Source organism: Dipteris shenzhenensis, chromosome 1 (assembly GCF_047967505.1).
Source record: "Dipteris shenzhenensis isolate YYH24624 ecotype China chromosome 1, Dip_SZ_1.0, whole genome shotgun sequence".
Classification (NCBI taxonomy): domain Eukaryota; kingdom Viridiplantae; phylum Streptophyta; class Polypodiopsida; order Gleicheniales; family Dipteridaceae; genus Dipteris; species Dipteris shenzhenensis.
In genome coordinates this window covers 13298000-13317209 of record NC_141596.1, presented here as the reverse complement: position 1 = coordinate 13317209, position 19210 = coordinate 13298000, and positions in this window count along the sequence as shown.

Genomic DNA, 19210 nt, shown 5'->3' with positions numbered 1-19210 from the left:
TTTTGGGCTTGTGTTCAAACCCTAAATTCAATTCCTATGTTGGTTCTAGAACCAACTAGTTAGAACAAAGACGAGTAATTGTGAGATGGGGCGACTATCTCCCTTTCACTGATGATATCCTCAATGAACTTGTTGGGATAAAGATGCTTTTGCACCACTATTTTGTCCCACTGGTAACATCTAAAGCTCCATAAGCCAAGATTCAACATCTTGTGGAAACTGATCCCGGACTTCTCAATCTTTCTACAACTTTTAGGTACTTTACTGGGATTAGTTGGAATTTGAAACTCCTTTTCCCCAGTTTTGATTGTCATAAACTCGGTTCCCCAGTCATTTAACAAATTGGCATTCTTCAGCCATGGTCTACCTAGCAATAATGGATAGGCATTCTCTTCCATAAGATGACCAACAAACGTACTATAAAGTGATTTCCTTCAATAGTAAGAACAACTTCAAAAAGCATACCTTTGGGCTCCATAGGTTGTTGATCTACCATCCGAACTTAGGCTGGGAAAGGCTTCATGTTCTCGAGTTTTGACTTGTTGACCACTCCTGTTGATATGATGTTTACTCATGAACCACCATCAATAATGACACCTAATACATTTGTTTTTAAACCTTCACATTGATCATTGGGACCTCTTCACCCACCATTGGGATGTCAATAAATGGAATGGTAACCAATGATTCCAATTCCTTCATAGGGTGTTTATTATTCTAGAGTTGTTGCAAAAGAAACTCCCTTCAATATAGTGCAATCTTTAATAATTCTATGATCGTCGGTATGACCTTCATTTCAAGACTTGGGTCTCCTTTAGAACTCAATTCTATTTGGGTCTTACTTGTGGAAGCCTCACCCGAGTGATCTGATGGCGGCACCTTACTCAAATTAGGAGGTAGATCCATAGCTTGAGATTTATCTTTAATTCTTGAGGTGACAATGTGCCTTCCAATTTAGGTCACCTATATGAGATGCTTTACTATGTCGCTAGTTATTACGACGGAGTCACTACACTGGCATCCACTGAACTCGAGATTTCTACCAGTATGACTTGGCATCCAAGATCTTCTTCTTGTCTTCACTTATTGCTTTGGAGTAGCTTCAAATGTTCTTGTGAAAGTAGACACTTAGCCTTAGTATGATTATCATCATAGAAGTAACATCAAATTTATGAGGGACTTGACTTTTGTTCTTACCATTCTTATGCTTGCCTTTACCCTGCTAAAGCTTTGGTGGTCATGTCTCCTTAGTCTTTGACTCAAGTTCCACCTAGTTAACCTTGGGTAGCTTCTTCTTGGCATACCAACAATTGGACTCATCATGAAGAAGTCCTAGAATATTTGGTTTTGCAATCATCCTCTGTATCTCCCTTCCTATAGCATTTGTTGCACCATTTCTCTTCTTGACTTGGCTTTTCTCTAAAGCCCATTTCTTTTAGAGACTTCTTTATTGTCAAACCTAAAGTTTGTCGGGCTTATTCAAAGCATCCTCATCATCAGTCACTCGGTCTTTTTTTCCTTCTCCTTGGTCGGAGCACTTTTCTCCAATGCAACAGCTCCGTTTAGTAATTCTTCATATGTTTTTGTTGAATTGACTATTTCTAGAGATTTGAGGTTGATCTAAATGCAACCTATGATTAACCATGCTCATAAGGATTTGTCATATGGAGGTGGGCTAAGATGATATAATCAAAGCTCTCATCTAAGTACAAAGTCTTGTATGGACTCGTATTCCTTCTGCTCCAAGGCACTAAGCTTTATGGGTTTCTTGTCCAAATATTTTGAGAGAAGCCTTCGACATTTGTTGCCAATCTTTGAAGTAACCGATTGGGAATTGAAAGAGAATAGAATACCGGTTTGATATTGATTGTATTATTGAAGTTAGAATTGCTTACAACATCTTATAGCTACACACATGCACAATAGACCTCATTCATACTTACCTTCACTCGCCTCAAGTTAGGGTTGAAGTCTATGTACTAGAAGCCCTTTCCCTAGACTCACTAGGACCTCACTCATAGCTCACTATTCAATTGAATAAGACTCAATTCTCTCCATCTAACACATCTATCACTATGTAGGTGAGCTCACTGCTTGGTGGAGCTTACTGCCTTCTATTCATGTTTTCTCCCTAACTAGCTAAACCACATTCCATGATTGGCCACCGCTACTTGTAGCTTGCATTTCTCCAAATTCACCAAGGATAAATAAAAGATAGAACAATCAGAAGCACTCTGTTATCAACATCCTCAAAGGCTAATTTTGAACACATTGCAGCAAGGAGAACAAAAAAAAAAGGACCCATTACAAGTACAACTAATGCATGAATTCCAAAATGATGCGCAATGTAACAGTATAGAATTTTCATCCACCCACACCCAATCAACATGTCCCACACCACATAACAATCCTTCCTTCAAGAAATCATAGCATGTGAAGCAAATACTCCACAACCAAAGGAGAGGAGAGAGTATTTACAATGCAACAAGAGAACAGGGCGAGCAAGAGAAAGGGGGGAAATATTTACAATGCAACAAGAGAACATGGGTAGCAAGAGAAAGGGGAGGAGCAACAAAGGGGTAAAAGGAGAAGGAATGGAGGCATGATAAGGATCATAATATCCATCCAAGTCACACAGGAGAATCTTCATGGAGAGATGCCGAATGTGGAGGCTTGCCCCCACACATCAAAGAGTAGTCCTCTTTCTATAGTCCAAGGTCTCCTCAATAAATTGTCCCTCCCACGTGCATGGTGTGAGTATACAAGGAGGCACCATCCTTGTGAACAGAAGATCCAAGCTTCCTCAATTGCACTTGACAACCTTGGCTTGCATTTTCCATAAGAATCAAGTCACAATACCTTAGGCCCTTGGAACCTTTCCTAATAAAACCAAACATTGGGAGGGCTGGCACAAAAGATGCTCTTGCCTCCCCAATCCCCAGCCATGGACTAAAATATTCCTAAGGTATGCTTGCCCCAAGATCACTTGCCACCTTAGCCTCTCTCACAATTTTATATTTCCATGCCATTGATCTTGGGCCTAGATCACTTAATATTGCCATGGGTCCACCTATGTGGCAGTATGTCTCATGGAGACTCCTTTGCACATCATCCACCTTTCCCATATTTTATTCGATCACACTTTCATAAACAAACACCAAATGCCACTCAATATTTCACTCATCCAATTTTTTGATGCATTAAGATCTTGAGATCGCATCAAGATCTTCAAACTAGTGATCTCATATTCCAAGGGCATAATAGTATTTGTCCCATTAACTAACTTGAATGGGGGTACTTTGTTGTGATCTTATGGTGCTATATTGTAGGCCCACAAAGCATGCACCATAACTTATTTAGTCCCCTTGATTTCTAGCAACCAAATTTCCCAAAATTCCAACTAGCATTCCATTAGTTCTTTTTGTGTATTAAGGATAGTAACAATTGCTCTTCCAATAATGAAAAAGCTTCTTTTTTTGGGGGGAAAAAATGATTATATTAATATAAAAAATTTTGGCAGGATTTCCTTGGACTCTAGCTAGACCAAAAGATGCAAGCTCAAACAAAATTTTAGAGCACAACAACAATAACTCAGTTGTGACATCATGTAGAAAGACAACATGACATTTCAAGTCCTCCTATATAGACATGAGGAGCCCTAAAATGAAACATTTTGTGTAGCATCATTAGAAACATTTGGAACTTGAGCATTGGTAGCAACACCAACATGAGAAGGGACACCTTGTGCAAGGTCAATATAAACATCCCAACTAGAATGGATTTGAGAGGTAGCACCCTGAAAATAGAACTCGGTAGTAGGGATTTGGTCTGCAGCACCTGGAGTAGGGTTTTGACCAGTAATACCTTGAGCAGCATTACCTTGAATGGAGCTTTGAGCAGCTTCAGTTTGAGAAAGGGGTTTCCTATGGAAGTAGTGAGGGGTTTCCTGTGGAAGTAGTGAGGGGTTTCCCGTGGAAGTAGTGAGGGGTTTCTTGTGGAAGTAGTGAGGGGGCTTATCATGATCATCCTCCAGATTACATCTTCTTATGTGGTTAGTAAGATCCTTACTTAAGTTGGTGTGTTCCAAATTGTATGCACTTATTTGGAAGTCAAGTCTCCTTTTCGCCAATCCTACAATAATTGAATAGAGTGTCAATAAGCATCACAACATTAAATTAGAAGCTGTTTCTAGATATCCAAATGAACCATAAAGCATGGGCCCTAATTCAGAACCAAAGCTCCTGCTTGGTCTCAAATGCATCTCCCAATAGAATGGCTTTCCAGTTAATTGGCTCCCAAATTTCTATTTGGATGTATTTACACACCTTTCTAGCATGAGCACAAGCAACAAATAGATGGAAAATGTCTTCAATAACACCAAGGCATCTTCTACATTTTCCATTCCCTCTCCCTATTATGAGACCCCTTGCATTAGTCCACAAAGATGCCAACTAGGCATGACATCTTTTCAAGGACCTTCTTGTTCCATATCTTCCCAAACCTTTCATACCATTTTGCTCTGCTATCCTGAAGTAGCCATCTTGTATTTCAAGTTTTGAAAAGATCCTCAATGTCAGAGGAAGGAGTGGGGATTGGAAGCAGTGAAATACTTCCCACCCAGCAAAATTCCTTATGATAGATTAGGAAGGTACCACCTTTCCAACTTGTGTTCCCTTTCCATAGTTCAAGTCTGCTCATAATCAGTAAAATTGACACTAATTGGTTAAAGCAAATTCCCTCCTAATTTCTTCCCATGTCTTCCATCTTAGATGCTCTTTATTCCAAACCTATTCCAAAGTTGTCTCCAAGTTTGCAATCCTAGTTAAAACATAACGTTGGCTAGGATAAACTTTTCATCATTAAGTTGGGAATTCCTAAGGATAGTGGAGACCCATATAGAGTCAATAGCCTTAAAGGATCCTTTGCCAAAAATTGCAAAAAGGCCTTTATTTCCTCAAAAGCTTTCTAGGTATATTGCCAGAGGGGATTCCCCTTAGCTTTGCAAGACTCAAGATTGCAAATGGCAAAGAGAATAGGATAATTTTTTCATTTAGGGGCCCTAATTGGTTTGACCAGTTTCATATTCCTCAAAAGAAGTTGTGCCTAATCACATTATGGGCTCAAATAGCTTTAATCACCCATGTGGTAGATAGTTTTGTAGCAGCAACTAGAGCTATATCAATCACTCCTAAGCCACCTTCTCCGTTAGGCTTGATATAGTTGCTTTAAATATTCTTAGAGTTCCCTCCCAAACAAAGGATCTACAAATCCTAATGAATCTATCCAGTCTAGCTTTGAATGGGGCCCAACAAGATAAATAAAAAATGGAAATAAGATAAATACAATGGCTGTGAGAACGGTTGTAAGATTGGCTTGAAAGCCTCTCCATTTGTCTATCTTCTTTTGAAACCTCTGCATAAACCAGTCCCATCTTTGTTTCATGGTTATTTCAAACCTCATGGGAATCCCAAGTAATCTGAAAACAGTACCTTGTTAATGATGTGGCATCCTAATTCTTTTAGTGTTTCCTTTTCTCTTCCTTTGAGAGTAGCATAGTCAATCTTTGAATGACTAATTCTGGACCCAGAGGCTTTGCAAAATATATCCAAAGACTTCATAGTGCACTCAACATCTTGTACTATGTTTCTAGGTGTGAAAGTTGTGTCATAAGCAAACTGTTGGCAAACTAACTGTTTGTTGCTAGAAATCAACTCTATGTGTCTAAGGTTACCTTCCTTGACTTGGCTTTTAAGTAGCCACCCTTGAGCATCGGTAGCAATTACAAATAGCAAAGGAGCAAGGGGATATCCTTGTCTGATTGATTTCTTCAAAGGAAAACAAGGGCTCATGTCACTATTGACACATATTTTAGCAGAAGCATTGGTGAGTAGTAGTTTTACATAAGAAACAAAGAGGGGCCTAACCCCATGTCCTACAAGGATTGAATGAGGAAATCCCATTCTAATCTATCATAGACTTTATCAAAATCAACCTTGAGAAAACATATTTCTTGATTGGTTTCTTTGGCATATTCACATCCCTCCCAAATGTTAATGATGGCCTCAAGAAGAGAACATCCTTTAATAAATCCTTTTTGTTCCTATAAAATCCATTCCTTCATCTTCTTTTGGATCCTGAGATCCAAAGCCTCGGAAAATATTTTGTAACTACAGTTAAGAATAGTGAGGGGACTCCAATTTCTAAGTCCATCTTTAGAGCCATCCTTAGGGATGAGCTTGATAATTCCCCCATCAATGTGTGAAGGAAAAGCTCCATTGTTTAAGCTTTCTTGCCATAATAAGAGCAAATAAGGACCAACCACATCCCAAAAGTCCTTGTAGAATTCAATGGACAATCCATCCTCACCTAGAGTTTTCCCTTTTGCCATTACTGAAGCAGCTTCCTTCAGCTCTTCTAATGAGAGAGGTTTCTCTAAATAAGCCATATCAAATTTCTCTACAGAGTTTTCTCTCACTGCTTGGCGTAGATCTCTAGCCCTTTGTACTTCTTCGTCTGGTATCACAAAGGAAGAAAACAGAGTTTGGAAGTGGCTTTGAATAAGTTTTATGTTCTCCTCTTTGGAAGAAACTAAAGTATTATTAGTCTTCTACAACAAAGGAATTTCTCAATTAGCCCTCTTCCTTCTGATGAGTTTGAAGGTCTCTTTAGTAGGTCCATCTAACTTCCCTGCCCACCAACCCCTATAATATATCTTAGTGTCATTAAACCAGATTTGTTCTTGTCTTCTAATCTCTTTTTTGGCTGACAATAGCTCAGTTGTGTGTCTATATTCCCCAATCTGGCCTCGTCTTCTAATCCCTTAATCCTTTCCTAAATAATGTCCATCCTCTGAGCTCTAATTTTGGCCCTGTTCTTCCTTGCTGTCTTAAGCAATCTTTTAGTGTTCTCTACTGCTACTGCCCGAGAATCTGTTGCAATTAGAAAATGCATTCTCCCAAACTATCTTTACCATAACTTGAACACTCTTTAGGGTGAATAGGTTTGGGTCATCTTTAAACCAAGATGAGCCTCTTTATCCAGATCCAAAATTATAGTAAAGAAAGACTGATTTGTGATCTGAAAGAGAGAGAGACGAGAAAGTCTAAGTTATCATTGAACTTATGCTGAGTAAGAGACCTTGAGAGAAGTAAAATAGCCTCTCTCCTATAATCTCCAACTTGACTATCGCACCAACTAAAATCCCCCTCTAGACAAACAGCTACTAGCTACCATTGATCCTTCAATTCTTCCCAAGCCTCAAGTTCAGAACCTCTTATTAATGTACCCTTTTCCATCCATCTGTACTTCTTCCTTTCCACCATCTTAAAGTCACCTAAGGCAAAACGATTGCCATCTACAATAGCAAGTGATTTCCACATGATCTTTCTATTTGCTACAACATTTGGTGCATATATTGAAATAAGTACAAAATTCTATCCCTTGATAGCCCTCCTTCTATCTAAGAGGTTCAAAGGAGTCTTTATAAGTAGAAGGAATGGGCACTATTTCCTTCCCTCTTTCTGCAGTATTCTTGGAGGCATTAGCTGTGTACTTCTTGTCTAGTGTTATCAGGCAAAGTGTAATCAGGCACTGAAGGAGCCATTGGGACCCATTTTTCTGATACAATAGGTTGCTTTTGGGTAGGAGGAGGAGCCTCTTTGGGCTTATTCCTCTTCAAAGGATAGTGCTTGACAACATGGTTGGATAGACCACATAGGAATCAACAAGAGTTGGGTAAGTTCTTGTAGAGCAATGGCTGTTCCTTGAATGTGCTACCATTTTTGTTGAGAATAACCAAGGTCTTAGGAAGCTCTTCAACAATTTCAATCTTAATACATACCTGGGGGTATCCTCTAGGATTTATGAAGTTTTCCTAGACCACAGCATAAGAAGGGCGATTGAGTAAATAGATACATAGGCAAGTCAGGAAGCTCTTCATATTCTAACATTCATGATGTTGGATTAGACCTTATAATGGAAATGAATGCAAGTCTATGCTATGCATGATTCTCTTCTTTGTTTTTTAATGATATCTACTTTTTTTGAACTGCATAGTTCATAGAGTTGATTTACTTTTGATATTTTCTATGTCCATAAGAGAGAAAGGCTCTTATTTGTCTAATTTAACACGTATTCCATTATGATAAAGGATTTAAACAGAATTGGGACAAATTGGGTTTTCTTTAGTAACAGTGGATTTCTGCTTTTGTCATACAAACCTTATGTTTTGCATTGTTAAGATTACTGTACTTATCTCTAATACATTTGGACCCCATGAGAATGGGTGTTGGCTCTTTCCTATGGCTTTCCTAGGAAGAGCAGGGTATTCTCAGTTATGCAGGGTTTCGAGGCTTTTTGTCACCTACAGATATATCGGGGTTGTTGGTTGTAGTATATGTATAGCTTAGGACCTCAAGTCGTGTTTCGGTGAGAGACGTAGGCTCAAGTGTGGTAAGAAAACAAAGTGCATGCATGTGTAAAAGGAACGCATTTCATCATGATTGAGGTAATGAAGGCTTTCGCCTTCATTGGGGGTTACAGGGTTTAGGAGGAGTTTAAGGGTTAAAAGGAGGTTCTAGGGTTAGAAGGAGGTTCAAGGTTTAGAAGGAGGTTCCAAGGATTAGAAGGAGGTTCCAGGGTTAGAAGGAGTTCCAAGGTTTAGAAGGAGGTTCCAAGGTTTAGAAGGAGGTTCCAGGGTTAGGAGTTCCAAGGTTTAGAAGGAGGTTCCAAGGTTTAGGGTAGAGTATATGGTGGAGAACTCATCTCCCTCATAGATCATGGAGTTTAAGGGTTGAGGAACAAAGGGTTTAGGGGGAGCATAGGAGTGGGAGAGGAAGAAGGTGTAAGAGCATGGGGAAAAGAAGAGAGAGGAGGGAGGAGGAGGAGGAGGAGGAGGAGGAGGGAGGAGGAGAGAGGAGGAGGAGGAGAAGGGAGGAGAAGTGAGGAGGAGGAGAAAGAGGGAGGAGGAGAAGGGAGGAGGAGGAGGGAGGAGGGAGGAGGAGAGGGGGAGGATGGGTTGCAAGGTCGGAGGAGAGGGGAGGAGTTGCAAGGTTAGGACATGCTTTTGGACGTGGAGTGCAAGGAAGCATGGACACTTGAGACAATTGCTTGGAATACCAAAGTAGAACTCAACACAATGCCCCAAAGAGTGTGGGCTTCATTCCATTATGGGGTATTTATACAAGTTGGAGAGCTTCTCTCTCTACATGTAGGAAGTGTAAGACATTCTCTCTCTACATGTAGAACTTGCATGTAGAACTCGCATGTACAAGTCGTATGTAGAACTCGCATGTAGAACTCGCATGTAGAACTCGCATGTACAACTCACATGTAGAACTCGCATGTAGGAGTTGCCTGTAGAAGTCGTATGTAGAACTTGCATGTAGAACTCGCATGTACAACTCACATGTACAACTCGCATGTAGGAGTTGCATGTAGGAGTTGTATGTAGAACTTGCATGTAGAACATGCAAGTTGGATTTCTAAGATGGATTATTTCTAGCCTTATGCAAGTACAAGCAGAGATTTGCTGCTACTCTACACACACATTCTGTTCTACCTAAGTCCATGTTAGCCCAGAGACAACAACATTCTCTCGGATCCATTTTATTACCCGTCCTCAAGTTATGGCTGATTGCGAGCACGTACCTGGGTTGCCATGCTTTTAGTCCAATGGCTATGGAACTTGTGTCGTGCCAGTCGATCCTGCTGTAAAGCCTTGGCACCATACAATTTTTGCGCAGTTTCCAGGTAGTCTGTATCCACCATTTGCTCGAACAGAGATATGTGGCGTGCTTCTAAGAATATCACTCTTTGATAGAGTGGGCTTGTAATCTGAGCATCGACCCATTAATTGGGATTGAAACTGAGTGGAGGCAAATGGGAATTGAGGTAACGTGGGAAGCAATCAATGTTGCCGTGCATTATCTAAGCGAAAGCGTGTGAGTGCACATGACCTAGTAGCTAGGTATGGACTAACTATATGCTCTTTTTATTGTTGGGATTTTCATAGGGCAACTAGAACTCAGGCATCACTTCTGAGCCCTAGGTTAAAATCGATTGATGCTACCTATATGTGCGAAGATGTACATATGGAAGTGAGTGCTCGTGATACAATCTAATCCTAACTAAGGAAGAATTGGTTTCCCAAATCTTCATTTTTGTCGGGGATGGCTTGCATGTTGATGTAGTAGTGCTTCAGTTGGCTTTCATTTATTGTTGTGTTGAATTGGATTCCACTTCATCCAATGTTTCTAGCAATACAGCTCTAATGGGATTCATCTTTTGTACTCGGTAGGGTCCTTGACCTAGATACTTCAGTTTCCCCTTGTGTACTTTGGCATTGTATAATAGGACTAAGTCGCCTTCCTTGATGTCTTTAGCTTTCAGATTTTTGTCAAACCATGCCTTTCTTCTGCGTTTTTCTATTGTCATGGCATGGTAGGCAACTAGTCTTGTGTTTGTATGCTTCTCCAACTAATAGAGCCTTTCTTTCAAGGATTCATGGTCTCCCATGCGTTCTTGTACTGCTATGCATAGACTTGGTATTACAAATTTGAGTGGGACCATAGCTTCAAGGCCGTACACCAATTGAAAAGGTGTGTTCCATGTACTGACCTTGAATGTGGTTCTGTTTGTCCATAAGGCTGCATTCAGTTTCTCTGCCCAATCAAAACGTTGTGGTTCTACTACCTTGGTGAGGATAATGCATATTATTTTGTTGGTGGATTTGGCCTGGCCATTCCATTGGGGGTAGTAGGGTGTGCTTTTTCTATGGATTACCATGAAGCCAGACAAGAGGTCGTGGTGGATGGTAGAGAGGCCAAAATGCAAACAACAATGTTGAATGCTACTACTATGGTTAAATGGGTCATATGGTTAAAGACTGCTATAAAAAGCAGAATGACATCATGACTAGAAAATTGTAGCAAGGCAATTATGCATCATCTACTAGACAGGGTGATGACAGAAATGAGCATCTGTTTATGGTGCAGCACATGACCAATTCTATGACAAGTGTAGAAGAAAGCAATGATGTGTGGTATGTTGACTCAGGTGCGTCAAACCACATGACAAGTCATGCAAAATGGATGCAGGATGCAAGGAAAATGGAAAGACCAGGATTTGTGGAGACTGGTGATGATACTGCACATCCTATTGTGCAGATTGGTAAAATTCCTTTGTTTGTGTAGGATGAAAAAAAGAAATACCTGTCTGATGTATTTCATATCCCGAAGATCACCAAGAACCTGGTTTCTATTGGTTAAATGGTTGAGCAGGGCTTGCAGGTCATATTTAATCCTCATGGATGCTTTGTTGAGGATATGAAAAATAAAGGTCGCTTGATAGCAAAAGGGGAGAAGAAGGGCAGGATGTTTACGTTGGATGCGGACATGCCTGAATTGAGTGCAGCAATGTTTGCACATCGGACCGATGTAGTTGCAGATATTGATATCTGGCATAACCGCATTGGTCATGTTAATGTACAGTGACTTAAATTAATGCCGGCCCAAAATATTGTTGTAGGATTGCCTAACTTCAAGGTTGCAGAAACGCATAAGGTATGTGAAGCCTGTCAATTTGGAAAACAGGCAAGGAAACCATTTCCTAGACATGTTCAAGAGAGTAAGAGGCCATTGGAATTAATCCACTCTGATGTGTGGACAACTAAAGTTGCATCTATTGGAGGCTATCATTATTTTGTCACTTTTATTGATGAATACAGCAGAAAAGTTTGGGTGTATTTTATGAGAAAGAAAAGTGGAGTGTTTGGGCATTTCAAAGCTTTTAAAGCTATGGTTGAAAAAAAAAACAGGCCTGTAAATAAAATGCCTAAGGTTAGATGGAGGGGGAGAGTACCTCTCAAATGAGTTTGCAAGTTTTTTGCAGGAGCATGTCATAAAGCAGCAATATTCATGCAGTTATACCCCACAACAAAATGGACTTGTAGAAAGGAAAAATAGGCATATTGGAGAGGTATCTCATGCCATGCTTAACAACAAAGACCTGCCATTTTATTATTGGGTTGAAGCAGTTGCTACAACAGTCTACATAATGAATAGGACTCCCATTGCAGCGATACATGGCATGACACCAGAGGAGAGGTATACTAGTAGGAAACCAGATATTTCTCATTTGAAAGTTTTTGGTTGCATTGCCTATGTTCATGTGCCAGATGAGTTAAGATCCAAGTTCGATCCAAAAGCTGAGAAGTGCATCTTTATTGGTTATTCTCTGGAGCAGAAAGGATATAACCCTTCTACTCATAAGTTTACAGTGAGCTAATATGAGATGAGTAGCTAGTATAAACCAGTAAATATGATTGATGATGTAGATGCACAAAATGGTAATGCTGCATGAAATTCATAGCACCAATCACAAAATATTAGTGGACCTGTAGTGTCCTCTAGCAGTGGTTCACATACTTCACCATGGACAGGCAGATTGAGATCAGGAGGATCTCCTCAAAGCAATGTAGATAGTGGTATGCAAGTATCACAAAAAGGAAAAGAGAAATTATATCAGCCCATGGTTGATGTGAATGCACATCACTCTTATGTGGATGGTGAATCCAGTGGCTCAGAAGAGAGCCTTATGAGTTGGGTATTCCTTCTATTGTTACACCTAGAGTAAGGAAGACAAGTGATGTTTTGAGAGCATCTGGTAGTAAGCCTATTTTGTGCAGGTCTACCAGAGCTAGGTATCCTATGGATAGGCTGAAATATGATAGATTTACAGCCATTCACTATGCCTATATGGTCAAAGTGATACATGAACCAAAACCCACTTCTTTTGAGCAAGCCATGGGAAAAGAAAAATGGGAGAAAGCCATGGATGAAGAAATGGACGCCTTGGAAGCAAATGCTACATGGGAATTGGTGCCTTTGCCTAAAGATAAGAATGCAATTGGCTGCAAGTGGGTTTGTAAGGTGAAGCACAATGCAGATGGTTCTGTGAATAGATACAAGGCAAGATTAGTTGTCAAGGGGTATGCACATACATATGGCATTGATTATGAAGAAACATTTAGTCCGGTTGCAAGGATGGCAATTGGAAGAGCAGTCATTGCTATGGCTGCATCAAAGGGATGGTCTTTACATCAGATGGATGTAAAGAATGCTCTCTTGCAAGGTGATTTGCAAGAAGAGGTCTATATGGAGCAGCCACCAGGTTATGTCTTGCTATTCATCCTGAGTTTGTTTGCAGGTTAAAGAAAGCTTTGCATGGCTTGAAGCAAGCACCCAGAGGTATAAAGCTTCTTGGATGGGTTCAATGGGTACAACCAAGTACAAATAGCTCCTCAAGATCAAGAAAATATATTGTTTTCCACATAATGGGGCATTTCTGCATACAGAGTCATATTTGTTAAGCAACAAGGGCTAGAAGCTCAATCTAGATCAATGAAGATGAGATCATTGTGCGTATAGAGTAGCAGCAAAGCTCCGATCATAATATCTTGAGCTTGAAATATGGTATGATGAATCTTAAAGGACAAGGATAGCCAAAATCCTCTCTGGAAAAGATCCAATCATACTTGCAAAATCAAGACCTAGAGAGAGAAAGACTAAAAATTAGAGAGAGAAATACTAAAAGCCTACACTTTTCGAGGTCCCCCCACTTTGTGAAGGGACTCAAGAGGTTTCCCCACTTTGTGGCTACCTACTAGATAATCATGAGGTGTTTCATGTTGACCATCAAGATTTATTATATTTGGTGAATAAGCGTCATCCCTCTAAAAGGATGGTGTACTGATACTTCTATTACAAGATTTTTAATACAAGATAGTGCATACACCTCCAAAGTAGCACTTAATGGCTGTGGATTACCTTGGTAGATTGGAACCCAGAAAAAGTATGATGTAAGGTATTCCACATGATCTACCAAATGCTCTAGTGTTTGAAGTAGAGGCCATCCAAGGGATGGATTGGTATGATCAAATGCTACAATATTTTAGGAATGGGGTTTGTCTAGGGATACTGTCACAAGATCAAAGGTGCAAATTGGAACTCAAGAGTAAGCCAGTTTTGGTAATCCTAGGAGCACTTTACAGGTGCAAGATTGCCTAGATCATCTGGCATTGTGCTTGAGACATAAGCAACAAGTAATACAATAGGAAGCCCACCAAGGAATATCAAGGGGACAACTTTTTAAAGAAATAACAGGAAGAAAAATATTCCGAGCAAGGTGGGTGGCTGATGACAATTCGAGATATCCATGAATATGCAGGGACTACAGTTTGTTGCTACATTCAAACTAGTACGGAATATTGCACCAAATACATTTTGAAGGCTATAAAATATTGCACTAGATGGGTGGAGATACAGGCACTCAAGGACAATTCCACAGATAGCACAAAAAAGTTCCTTATTAGAATATTATCACCCGTTTTAGATGTTTAATTGAACTCGTATCAGATCAAGGAGGTCGCTTCCTAAATAAAGCAATTAGATTTTTGACTAATGTATGCATGATCATACATAAGAAAGCATCAACATATCATCTGAAGGAAAATGGGTGGGCAAAATGCACCAACAGGATAATGAAGCGGGTCTTAAAGTAGTGTCCAAAAATAGAAAAGACTTGGACACTAGGTTGGATTCAAATGTGTGGGTGTCTTGAATGGAATTCAAAGTCAAACATTTCAGAAAGTCTTTGGATTTTGGTAGAGAAGTTCCATCTGGAGGAGTCAATTGAATTCCAGTGCAACCAGCTAGCCCAACTTGAAGAAGATTGGCTACAAAAAGTAGATATACAGCACAGATCAAAGGCATGGGTAGATGGAGCTATTAAATCCAAGATGTTTAAAGAAGGTAACTTGGTTCTGAGGCTTGATTCCAAAGTGGAAAGATTTCCAAGAAAATTAAATTTAAGGTATGATAGAAAGATTTCCAGGAAAATTGAAGTTAAGGTATGATGGACCATTTTGAATAGTGGAATATATTGGTTAGGGTACTTTTCAATCCATTGGGTATGCCAAGTGTGAACTAGACATAAAATGACCCTAAATTACATTCGAGAGTATATGTTTAAGCTAAATATAAGATATGAAGAGTCATAACTAAAACGTTGTACCTTTGTAGATCTATCTGTCAATTGGTATCTACTCACAGTTGTTGCAAGATAAGTTGTATTTAGAGAAAGAGATTGAATCTTAGAATATAGAGAGCTATTACTAAGTACCGTGTGCAATTTTCCTTTTGATTTTCTAGGTTTCAAGTGTGTTGGTCACCTACAATTGTGTCATTGCTTATACCATCGGTGTTCACAAGTGTAGCATAGGTCTGCGAGTCGTATTTTGATGAGAGGTGTAGTCTAAAGCATGGAAAGCAGGTCTCTACACAATTTATAGGTACCTCCAAGGTGGGATCTCTTTTGTAGGGGAGCACTTGGACAAGAATCCCCCCACTTTTTGGGGGGACTTCATGGGTCTCTAACTTTGTGGGGGAACCTCTTGAGTCCCCCCAATTTGTGGGGGGACCTCTTTGAGTCCCTCCAACTTTTGAAGGAACCTCTTGATTCCCCCCACAAAGGGGACATCTTTAATTTTTCTACTTGTGGGGGAACCTCTTGAGTCCTTTCACTTTGTAGGGGGACCTCAAAAAGTGTAGGTTTTTAGCTGTTCTCTCTCTTGGGGGGACCTCTTTGAGTCCCTCCAACTTTTGAAGGAACCTCTTGATTCCCCCCACAAAGGGGACATCTTTAATTTTCTACTTGTGGGGGAACCTCTTGAGTCCTTTCACTTTGTAGGGGGACCTCAAAAAGTGTAGGTTTTTAGCCGTTCTCTCTCTAGTTTTAGTATTTCTCTCTCTAGATCATGATTTTGCAAGTATGATTGGATCTCTTCTAGAGAGGATTTTGGCTATCCCCCTCCTTTTAGATTCATCATACCATATTTCAAGCTCAAGGTATTACAAGGGAAACTTTGCCCCATGGGGACCCTTCTTCATCACACAAAATGATAAAGTTGTCAACTTGTGTACTGCCTCTCAGAGAGATGCTACTGAAGCATAGTTTTTGTTTGAATTTTATTTTGTGGTGCTTAAGCCGGTCACAGTACTCCAGGTGTCGATTCAAGAACTTTTACCATCCTAATTTTTGGACTATGAGGAAATGAAGACAACACAGGTTTTGTAAGCAAAGAACTTTGAATGATATTCCTATGCTACCATCAGGTTTTCTCATGTCACTTTTTTCCTCCTATATGAAGGAGAGGTCTAAGATGTATACATCGTTTTTTATAGCAATATAAACCTATCTTTTTCTGCCCCCCAAAAAAAATATCTCTTTTATGCCTATACAATAAGAGAACTAATTTTGAAGCATGAGGGATTTTAGGTTCTTTTGCAAAGATGTTTGCCACATTGTTCTTGGATAGACAATAGCGAGGTCAATGGACTTGTCCTCCATACAACCTTGATGATAATATTGGTGATTTTCAATATCCTTCATGTGAGACGACATTGCTACTATGGTGATGCAATTCCAACTGTCATAGTAAGTGGATTGGCCACGCTATCTTTTGGATGATTGTAGATCATGTTTTAGCACCCTTAACCACATGAATTTCATAGTGATTGCATTCATTGCCTTATGTTTCACTTCACTAGATGAAAGAGAGTCCCTAGCTTGCTGAGCCATGAAATGCAAGCTGACGTCAATGATAAATAATGGCCAAAAGTGGATGGTTTGTCATCAATGGACAATGCCAAAATTGATGACCTTGTAGCATAGTCAATATCAAGCCTCATAGAGCAAAATAAATTGAGGTCGCCCACTTACTGGTGACCATCAAATTATTCAGTTGTGTTATAGTTATTGAGCTTGAGGCGTCTTGGTAGTAGACCAAAGGGGAGAGGGGAGCTAGCTCATAAAAAAATATTTATTCTTTAATGCCTATACAAGAAAAGAACTATTTTAAAGCATCAGGGATTTTAGGTGCTTTTGCAAAGATGTTTGCCACATTGTTCGTGGATAGACAATAGCGAGGTCAGTGGACTTGTCCTCCATACAACCATGAAGGTAATGTTGGTGATTTTCAATATCCTTCATGTGAGACGTATTGCTACTATGATGATGCAACTCCGACTGTCATAGTAAGTGGAGTGGCTATACTATCTTTTGAATGATTGTAGATCATGTTTTAACGCCCTTAACCACATGGATTCCATAGTGATTGCATTCATTGCCTTATGTTTCACTTCACTAGATGAAAGACAGTCCCTAACTCGCTGAGCAAGCTGACGTCAATGAGAAATAATAGCCAAAAGTGGATGGTTTGTCATCAATGGACAATGCCAAAATTGACAACCTTGTAGCCTAGTCAGTATCAAGCCTCATAGAGCAAAAATAAATGAGGTTGCCCACTTACTGGTGACCATCGAGGTAGTCAATAGAGCGAGCGAGAAAAAGCGAGCGAGCCCAAAAAAGCGAGCAACAATTAGTTGAAGTGGTTGGAAAATCAAGCAAGCAAAGAAAGAATCTAAGTTTTTTATAAAATAATTGCTTGAAGTATAAAGTATTCAAAAAGGTGGTTATGTGTCACAAAATTTATATTATGATGCACACAAGTTTTTTAGATGGTGCAAAAAGGCATGATATTCATCTAAATCATGCCTTGTCATTTGATTTGATATGTAACATTATGCCATTTATATTTGATAATCAAAAGATGCAGGGATGTTAAAAACTCATCTTTTGGACCAAAACAATCAAATGTTGACACCTTGCCAAAATATAGGGATGTAAAAATGTCCTCTTTTGGGCCAAAACAGGGAGCGCGTTAACGTGCTCCGTGTTTTGGCCCAAAAGAGGACATTTTCACATCCCTGTATCTTTTGATTTACAAGTCCAAACGGGGTCATGTTACATATCAAATCAAATGGCAAGGCGTACTTTAGACGATTATCATGTCTTTGTGCACCATCTAGTAAAATTTAATGCACCAAAAAATGAATTTGTGGCCAATTTGCTGCATTGGTAAGATTAGTGGGAGGTAAGAATAAATCATTAGGGAAGGATATTTTTGCAGTAACAAAGAAACATGGGTTTTGTTTCAAGAGTGAACAGAGTTAAAAAACCTAAGCATTTACATATGCATGGAATCTAGACTAATCCATGCAAGGAGTCCTTGGAAAGATGATCTCAATTACTCTAGTGGAAAGAGAGAACTTGATTGCAATAGGGTTTGTCTTTGATACAAACAATGACTTGGAAGTTAAACATACAAACTGTCTCATGGATAATGTGAAATTAGTGTTAATAGATTTAAAGTTATATGCATGTTTAACCTTCTGGCATTGAGGGAATATATGCACTTTTGAATAAGATATTATTTTTTGCTACTAAAATGGTTATAAATCTTTTATTGTTTTTTATCGCTCGCTTTTTTTGGCTTGCTCGCTTTTTGTCGCTCGCTTTTTGGTAATCCTCGTGACCATCAAATTATTCAGTTGTGTGATAGTTATTGAGCTTGAGGCCTCTTGGTAGTCGACCAAAGGGGAGAAGGGAGCTAACTCATACAACATGGAAGAGCAAAACTTCATTCAAAACAATTGAAAATACGAAACCTTGGGTTATGTATGAAACCCCAAACTGCCATAACTAGCTTAACCTAGCTATAGTTTTGCTTACGTAGCCATACCATTGTAATATTCCTACAAATCTCTGCTCAATGGTATGGCCTAGAAATGTCTTAGTAGAACTTAGGGTACCTAAAGTACTTGGTTGCACAAATTCATTCATAGAAATATAGCAATATCATTTCAACTTTAAAACTTTCCATCCTCAGTAGATATAACACCTTCTTATGCAAAAGAAGAGACAAAATATAATAGCCTAGGTAACAAACTTCAAAACTAAAATACTAGAACTAGCTCAGAGAAGATTTTGTCCAATTTAAAAACTAGAGATAGCTCATAGAAGACTCTGTCCACATTAACAAGGGAATTCAACAGTGGGGACAAATCTGTAATAAGCAGACTTTGTCCACTTTAACAAGGGAAGTCATTATAGTGAGGGCGAATCTGTAATAACAAAATGCAAACACCACACTTAACAAAATCGTGGAAAAGTAACGAGCTTACTTTGCAAAAAATAAACGTCTTTTGAGGTTTTCTGATATGGAGCAAAAGGAGATCGGATTCCTAAAAACTGCTTGATTTAAAGAACAGATTCACAACCTTGTTCACTACAGAACACTGATTCCAGCTCA